The 9833-nt window shown below is 37.8% G+C and overlaps 1 long non-coding RNA gene across 1 annotated transcript; it reads left to right on the top strand.

Annotated features, from left to right (window-relative positions):
• The first annotated feature begins 2244 nt into the window (after positions 1 to 2244).
• On the top strand, positions 2245 to 5322 carry LOC140926583 (uncharacterized). The gene is made up of 3 exons (XR_012164449.1): positions 2245 to 2432; positions 2843 to 2959; positions 3522 to 5322. It is a non-coding gene; the product is annotated as an uncharacterized lncRNA (long non-coding RNA).
• The last annotated feature ends 4511 nt before the right edge of the window (positions 5323 to 9833 follow it).

Here is a 9833-nt window from a genome sequence, read left to right as displayed (position 1 = left end):
CCAGGAGATAAACAAGAATATTATTCAGGAATATAATCTCCTTGCACTTCAATTTGTCATTAAGTTTTGAACACAAGGATATACGTAACAGCTTTTTTAGATGACAAAGCAACCTTCATTGACTCAAGTATGACGCCCATCTTTGAGTGGGAAGTCGCAATTCTATTTATCCATCTGTGAGTGGACAAAGTAGTGCTTGTGTCAATGATATTTCAAATGTTGCAACAGTCACCAGGAGATAAACAAGAATATTATTCAGGAATATAATTTCCTTACACTTCAATTTGTTGTTAAGCTTCGAACACAAGGATAACAGCGTTATTCGATGACAAAGGAACCTTCTTTGACACAAGTAAGACGCCCATCTTTGAGTGGGAAGTCGCAATTCTATTTATCCATCTTTGAGTGGACAAAGTAGTGCTTGTGTCAATGATATTTCAAATGTTGCAACAGTCACCAGGAGATAAACAAGAATATTATTCAGGAATATAATTTCCTTACACTTCAATTTGTTGTTAAGCTTCGAACACAAGGAAATATGTAACGGCGTTATTCGATGACAAAGCAACCTTCATTGACACAAGTAAGACGCCCATCTTTGAGTGGGAAGTCGCAATTCTATTTATCCATCTTTGAGTGGACAAAGTAGTGCTTGTGTCAATGATATTTCAAATGTTGCAACAGTCACCAGGAGATAAACAAGAATATTATTCAGGAATATAATTTCCTTACACTTCAATTTGTTGTTAAGCTTCGAACACAAGGATAACAGTGTTATTCGATGACAAAGCAACCTTTATTGACTCAAGTAAGATGCCCATCTTTGAGTGGGAAGTCGCAATTCTATTTATCCATCTTTGAGTGGACAAAGTAGTGCTTGTGTCAATGATATTTCAAATGTTGCAACAGTCACCAGGAGATAAACAAGAATATTATTCAGGAATATAATTTCCTTACACTTCAATTTGTTGTTAAGCTTCGAACACAAGGATAACAGCGTTATTCGATGACAAAGCAACCTTTATTGACTCAAGTAAGATGCCCATCTTTGAGTGGGAAGTCGCAATTCTATTTATCCATCTTTGAGTGGACAAAGTAGTGCTTGTGTCAATGATATTTCAAATGTTGCAACAGTCACCAGGAGATAAACAAGAATATTATTCAGGAATATAATTTCCTTGCACTTCAATTTGTCGTTAAGTTTTGAACACAAGGATATATGTAACAGTTTTATTCGATGTCAAAGCAACCTTCATTGACTCAAGTAAGACGCCCATCTTTGAGTGGGAAGTCGCAATTCTATTTATCCATCTTTGAGTGGACAAAGTAGTGCTTGTGTCAATGATATTTCAAATGTTGCAACAGTCACCAGGAGATAAACAAGAATATTATTCAGGAATATAATTTCCTTGCACTTCAATTTGTCGTTAAGTTTTGAACACAAGGATATATGTAACAGTTTTATTCGATGTCAAAGCAACCTTCATTGACTCAAGTAAGACGCCCATCTTTGAGTGGGAAGTCGCAATTCTATTTATCCATCTTTAAGTGGACAAAGTAGTGCTTGTGTCAATGATATTTCAAATGTTGCAACAGTCACCAGGAGATAAACAAGAATATTATTCAGGAATATAATTTCCTTGCACTTCAATTTGTCGTTAAGTTTTGAACACAAGGATATATGTAACAGTTTTATTCGATGTCAAAGCAACCTTCATTGACTCAAGTAAGACGCCCATCTTTGAGTGGGAAGTCGCAATTCTATTTATCCATCTTTGAGTGGACAAAGTAGTGCTTGTGTCAATGATATTTCAAATGTGCAACAGTCACCAGGAGATAAACAAGAATATTATTCAGGAATATAATTTCCTTATACTTCAATTTGTTGTTAAGCTTCAAACACAAGGATAACAGCTTTATTCGATGACGAAGCAACCTTCATTGACACAAGTAAGACGCCCATCTTTGAGCGGGAAGTCGCAATTCTATTTATCCATCTTTGAGTGGACAAAATGGTGCTTGTGTCAATGATACTTTCAATTTTTGAAAATGCCACAAGGAGATTAACTAGATGATTATATAGTGTTTTTATATTGTTACACTTTAATTTTGTATTGTGCGTCAAGCACTTGGATAAGGGCTTTATTCGATGATAAAAAGCAACCTTCATCTTTTAAATATTTGTCTTTGTAATGCACTACCAGAAAACTGCCTCACTAAGCTCTCTAGTTTTTTTTTAACCAGGCTGTTACAATAATATACATATACATGTAATACATGTATTATTATTTTGATATAAATATTTGACATTTTTTTTGGTCTTTATTTCTTTGAGGTATAATGATGCAGAGAGCAAAAGCATGAGGGTATTTTGGTTAATAAAGTGTGGTGAAATTTTGGGTAAAAGAAATGGCCCAAAACAGAGAAAAAAGGTAAGTTGTACACTTTTCTAAGTTTCTTGAATTTGGTATAGTGAAACCCCGCCTTACGGCCACCTGAGTAATACAGTCACCTTGTTATATAGCCACTTTTTTTTGGCGGCCTGGCAAAAACCACCATACATTTTCTTGTAAAAAAAATCCTCTTTAATACAGCCACCTCATTAATATGGCAAAACTTTTTTGGCCCATTGATGACTATATTAATGGGGTTCCACCGTAGTTTCTTGGTATTGGCAACAGGTGCAATCCCCTATTGACATGAATACAATAGATTGAAAAGCCACTAAATAATACCCACACCAAAAACAGGAGCAAACCAACAATACTTTTAGCAACACCAAGAAGCACTCTTAATTCCTTTTCTACAGACCTGCACATTTAACATGCTTTCCTTTTGCTAGGGGCCATTTTTCAGTACTGAAGTCAGGGAAGTACCCGCGCAGATGTGGTAAGGTGGCAAAATGGAAAACTTGAGGAACACAGAATTCGGACAAGATGCCAATTTGAGAGCTAAAAAGGTAGGTAAAATACATGTACATTATTTTGTTAATGCTTGCAGTGCAAATATTTCCACTGTGTAGGCTACGTCATCCACTAAGTGATTTATTTAGCCTGTCCTGTAACAGAGCTGTGCTTTGGCAGTGCCTGGTGGCCCCTGTTGCATTATTGTTGCTCTTGGGTGACAAGGAAGTCTTAGTTTGTTCAAAAACATTCATCCTGGGTAACTGGATCTTTCAGGTTAAGGGCACAAGGCTCTTTCATTTTTTAAGAACACAACTTATGTTTTGCATGTTTGTCTTATGCATACATAATTTATGATTGTTATAGAATGCACGAGTGCCACACCCTGCCCCCTTTGACATTTTTAATGTTAACAGTGTTGTTGCCATTTATTTGAGGGGTTTGATTGTAGTGTAAATTGCTCAGAGCAGAGAGCAAGAACCAAATCTGAAGATTCAAAATAGTCAGAGTGACTATTTTGCCAGTCTAAACTGTTGCTGAAGAACAAAGTAAATGTTAATCAAATGTTTATCACACTAGTCATGCCACTGTGACTAAATAAGTTTTTTTGGTGTTCAGAAATTGAGGAATCGCACAGACGTGTTGGACAAGGCACAACTTTCTCCGAATGACAAAGCCAAAATAAAGGCTTTATTAGACGTACACAATGCTATCCAATTTATGTCTTTGGAGGAGAGTGAAGACAATGAAGAAGGGGGCCAGCTATCCACCACCCAGGTACATCAGGCCACTATGCTCAGAGAGGTCAAAGTTAAGAAACATCAATGCTGTTCTTGACGCCTTTTGTGAGGCTCACATGTCAAAGAGGCAAAAAAAAAGAACAGCCAGGAAAATAACCAGAGAGGTTGATAAATACATGTCAGACAGACCAGTACCAAATAACTGCCCTTCATGGGCAGTATGCCAATAATACCGCCAAAGTAACAAATTGCTACAGTGATTGCTACTATGGCAACTGGGAATAAAAGGTCCAGAAATGATGCTGTGCACATTATGTCCAGAAAATGACCTTTAGCCGAAGCACAAAATGAGATGGCATAGTCGCTCTACATGAGTATAAAATTCTACTTTTCCCCTATTTTTCACTGGTTTAAAACCTATCATATTGTTTTTCTCTTAATCAAGAAAGTATTTGACATTTCTAGTTCACTGGGCAGTAATTCAGTCTTCCCTGCGTTTTACTAACAACGAAACCAAATGAGCGAGAAGCCCTGTGTGACTTTTGGGTGCCACTTGCATAAAGTTGAAATTTGATGGTCAACAGTGACATTCTCTCTTCAGGACTCTGCTTCCACGACCACCATAGTAGAGGTCACTGTAGCAATTTGCTTAAAGTCCCTAATGTATTATCGGCCTTCTTTAGTCAGGATGACCCTGTGATGATCAACTCTAAATTGCACAATCTTATTGGAAAGAAGATAAGAGTTTTATTCTTTAAGACAATCTTTACTCGACTGTGTTCATTAAAATTGCTGAAATTACAGGATAGTCAATGGATTATCCTAAAACTATAAAACAGGGAGTGTAAGATAGATGCATTGTGAAAGCGAGGCGCTTGTTAAAAGTGCACAGTTCGTGATTATTATTCAAACTCAAATGTAGGCAAATTCTGGTAGACTACTTTGTATGCCACCAGGTCTAAGTTGTGTCCATGCAGTTACAGCAGAGTGGCAACAAAAAGTGAGACACATATGTAGAGGTGTTGGCTTATACATTTGTATATAAAGCCTATGGTTAGTTTTGTTTGCATCACTGTCGTCTTTGTAGCAACAGTCTGATACTCCCCAATAATAGCCTCTCAGCAGTTTGTATAGGCTTTAACAATAATTTTTGGGGATGATCCACCAAGTACTGGTACTTGCTAATAAAAATTAAGGCAGCAGTTTAGATTCCCTAATGAGATTTTATGCAGAAGTAAGACTTTTATTTGTAATATTGTTCTTATTAAATTATGTAACAATTTTGCTGTGAACTACTTCTTGGAGTTATTTTGGAATGGAAATGCACGTTACTTATAATAATGTTAGTTAATTAATTATTATACAGTCAAACCTCTTTAATACGGAAACCAAAGGGACAGAACCAAGTGTTCGCTTTACAGAGATGTCCGTATTATAGAGGTAGGGAATGTATGATTGTTGGCATTTCTGGGACCAATCGAACTGTCTGTATTAAAGAAGTGTCCATAAGAAGAGGTTTAATAGACTGTATAATTATTATGTTAATTTAATCATTTCAAGGAAACAAAATTGAATTTTGTCAGTTCTAAAAGGATTATTTAATAGGCCATTTCCGAGTTCCCCCGGGCCTCTGTTTCAAAACGAGGGTAGGTGCTCAGCGTTTGATATGGAAATCTTTTTTCATTCTCATGCGCACCTAGCCTCATTTTGAAAGTGAGGGTTTTTGGAACTCGGAAGTGGCCTATTTAAATGGAAAAGTTTCAGTTTTGGATATAAAAACTGTAGAAAATAGGAATACATTGTAAGGAGCCTCTTTTTTATTGTGAAAATACTTAATATACATATGTACATATTATATGAAAATGGAGAGAGAATTATTTTAATAAAATCTTTAATCCCAAAAGTATTTCACTATAAAAAATTGCGATAAAACATTTCTTAAAATCATTTTAAGATTAAAAAAATTGCTAAAAAGCGACGACGTTTCGACGTTAGCTGAACGTCATTATCAAGTCAAAATAAGTTAGTGATTTTTGGTCTATAAATACTAAAAAAACAACAATAGCTGATTAAAAATTGTAACGTGAGAAAATATTAAACAAAGAGTTTCGCACGTATGGAGTCCGTCTGAATATTTAAATTGGGCTTAAGTTTCTTGATGAAGAGCATTTCAAATACTAAACAATCAAATTTGCTCTGGCACTTTCTTAAAACCGTGAATTGGCTTTCTCTCAAAAGGTGGTTGTTACCGTGAGCTTCTAAGAAATGTCTACCGATTGCCGAATTTTTGTGCTCAGCAATGCGTTGATGAAGGTGTCGGGCTGTGTACCCGACATAATCTGCATCGCACAGATCACATGAAAAATTGTAAACAACACACTGCTTATTAACAATTGACGGCTTGATTTCTTTGGGTCTGAGGTCTTGCCCCAATTTCTTGCTCACGAAAACTGGTTGCAAAGTAGGGCCAATCTTATGGCTAAGATCGCGTAACTGCTTACGAACCGCATTAGCGGCCACTTGATCTTTAAAAGGAAGACTAATTCTTACTATGCTACTATCATCATTGTTTCTTTCTGCTTTGTTCGCTGAGGAATTTAGAAAAAGAAACTTTTTGATAGCAGAATCAATAACACTCATTGGATAGTCAAGGCGAAAAAAAAAATTGTAATTGTAAAAGTATTGTAAAAGTGCACCTAAATATGACTCTGCTTGATTTGTGTGTATCAGCGAAAATGGGTCATTGTGGATGTATGAAACGGTCCGGGGTTCTCTCACAAAAGTCCACTTTTTTATATACCGGATAGAATGAACATAAGATTCGAAACTGGATTGTTAAGTAAAGTTAACACATTTAGGAAATCTAGTGAATAATCCACCGAAAGTGGAATCTGGGTGAACATGAAGGCTGCAGAAAGTAAACCGATCAAACTGAGTTTCCGCATTCATTCTTCCGGGAACTTAACGGATAATTGAGTATCCTCTGAATTTACGAGCTGCGGAAACATGACGGCGGTTAGCGTTTCCGCAAGAGTAAACCTGACGGAAACGCGAGTATAAGGGATGCGTTTAAGCGCCTCCGCAGAAACTGAAACATGACGGATACACGTGTTTCCCGCAACGGTTAGGTACAATTCCGTCCGCGGATATTCAGGTTTCCGTGAGGTAACCGTTACAAAAACGGAAACGGAAACACCTTTTTTCAACCTGTGATATGCATGAATCCCATTGGAATAATTAGGCCATTCCTGTTTTGTGCTCTTATTTTTAAACATATGTCTCATAAGCCGCTACGGTTATAACATGTTTCAGGCTTTATCTCAATTGCAAGAATTTAAACCTTCTTCCTTCATGTCTGTAAAGTAGCTATTTAGCTACTGAAGCACATTTGACCGCGTTAAATAAAGGTTATAACATTATTGTATTGTATTGCTTTGTATTGTATTGCATTGCATTGCTTTGCTTTGCATTTTATTGAATTGTATTGTATTGTATTGTCACCCAAAGATTGTGACATTGCCTCCAAAACAAAAAAATTCCGACTTATTCCCGAAATATTTGGCAGTCTTCTTAAGTGCATAGAAAATGACCTTCAAGTGCGACGTACTAGGGAAATAATAAACGTGAATCTCCAATCTTTTCATATCTATGCCTAATGCATTATTATTATTATTATTATTATTATTATTATTATTATTTTGCTTAGCTCGTTGTACAGGAAGTAACATCCATCAAGGATTCGCACAGGAAGAAAGCAAAGATGACAACGGAGGTTCTTAACTCAATGGAAAATGTTAAGTGTAACGAGGTGGCAGGTGCAATGTATGCGTTTCCGAGGATAACACTTCCAAAGAAAGCCATCGAGGCAGCCAAGGTATCATGTCCTGTTTCCGGCCCTGATTTCTAGTGCCATACTGCAGAATACTGTCAGTAATGAATATCATAAGTGTACGGTAATCCGGATTCCGGAACCCGGGAATTTGTTTCTTGTGGACTGATCCGGAATCAGTTCTGGTGTTTGAAATTCGGAATTCAGACCCGGTTGTTCATAAGATGGATAGCGTTATCCACGGGATAAATCACTATCCAGTGGATAAGTATTAGCGAAACCAATAGGCCCTTTGCAGCTAGCCATTCACGAGGGACAAAACCGCCACGCTGGAGAGCAAAAGCCGCACTGGGACAAGACAAACAAAAGACATAATTTTAAATGGTAATTTTCTTTGTTTGTCATGTCCAAGTGCGACTTTTGCTCTCCAGCACGGCGGTTTTTACCACGTGAATGAATAGCTGAAAAGGGCCTATTGCACTATCCACTGGATAGGGATTTATCCGGTGGATTACTTTATCCACCTTTTTAACAGCTGGGGCCTGCTCTATATGGGAAGCCAGGAATCTCGCTTACGATCGAAATCTGGAATCCACGTTTCATGGACAAGGAATACCGAATCCAGTACCTGCCATCCGGGATCTACAGCATAAAATCCGGAATCCACAACGTCTGATGCAGAAGCCAAGAGTCTTGTGGATGTACCTTATATAAGACGAATGTCAACCCGTTTCCCGCCGAGTCAGTTTTCATAAAAGGCGTTCTTCGGTTAGAAAAAGTGAAAAGGACGCTACAGGCTCCCATCTTATTCAGGCCGTTGATAATGTCCCGCGAAAATTAAAATTTCACTTTCTCAACTTTCCATATTGCATTGCTAAATTCCATATGTCGTATCGATCTAGTACCAGCTCCCAGTAAAGGCCTCATCGAGGGATTCTTTGAAATGCAGATATTCCCCTTAAAAGGAAAGTATGTATGTGGTCTGTTTGGTGAGCGAGGAGTCAGGATTTGGGGTGGACAAAAGTAATGTGTAGATATTTTTTGACTTTACTGAGTTCAGTTTGTATGGTCATTGTTATTTAGGCCAAGGAAATGCCACCAGACGAGTTTTACTGTTGGCAGGCGCTGGAGAAAACTGGAATTTACATGATTCCTGGCCAGGTTTTTGATATGAAAGGCAGCGGCAACAACTTTTACTACAGGTAAGATTTGAATTAACAAGGGCCATCAACTTCAGGTCGGAGTTTTGATGATTTTATAAATCTCTCTGTGATATCATTTGCGCCCTTGTGTCACAAGGTTTTCACAGGCTTATCTAATATATTTAGATTGATTAGATCGACTGCACCTTTAAATTTGAAAGACCCCTCTTTCCCCCCACCGCGTTTCCAAAAGAAACAGGCAAAGGACACAACAGAAAAGGGTCGTCAACAAGAATCCCATGGTACATTGCAAATTATCAATGTTTCTTTTTTTGCTCCTGTAACCAATCAGAACACATTATTCACCTCATCTTGTTCGTTCGCGGGACCGCCCATATAACTAGTTATAATCATTGATTATGGACCCTCGTTCGCCTTATTCTACTAGCATGACATCTGCACAAAAACGAGACTAACAAAAAGGAAAACGAGTCCAAAGGAGTCCAGTTTCCTGCGGCCGAGTTGCCCCTGACAAAATTAATAGGGGCGGCTAATCGGCAGTCGCACGTGATAACTCGAAATATTCTGCCTTTGTACCACAGGAGCACCAAATTAGGATGCGTGCTGACGAACGCAATAAGGGTATACACAGATTGGCCCATAGCCGGGATGATGGGGGCTTTGTGGAGGGCCTGCAACTGGGATAAAGTTGGTGTTTACAAATAGAAGGGCTTACAGCCGGGATTATACGGTATGGACCAGAGCTTAAACTTACGTGGGAAAAGGCGTCCTAAAAGCGACTTGTCTGTAAAAGCGACGTTCTGTCAGCGTGTGAGAGTCTGATGAAATTGGACCTAGTTTTATCTCCACATTATGGGTTGAAATAATCCAAAACGTTTTGATTTTTCAGACCCACTATCCATACGAAGGAAATAACGTAAAACGGTTTCATGTTTTTATCTTTCTTGGTAGGATCACTATTCTTCTGAAGAGACGTTCGCTCTAATGTTTGAGCGACTAAGAACCTTTCGCCAAGAATTCATGGTGCAGTTTAAGGACACGAACTGACAAGATTGATTTACTGGATTTAGTTTCCAGTAATGACAATGTTCAATCTAGACTATTTTATATGTCTCCATCCTCACTTATGAGGGGAAAGTTTTCTGATGTAAAATATATGTCTGAAGAAGCAAAACTCTTGTTTACCAATTTCTATTTC

This window comes from Porites lutea, chromosome 2 (genome assembly GCF_958299795.1).
Source record: "Porites lutea chromosome 2, jaPorLute2.1, whole genome shotgun sequence".
NCBI lineage: Eukaryota > Metazoa > Cnidaria > Anthozoa > Scleractinia > Poritidae > Porites > Porites lutea.
This window is presented reverse-complemented; position numbering and strand designations above follow the sequence as displayed.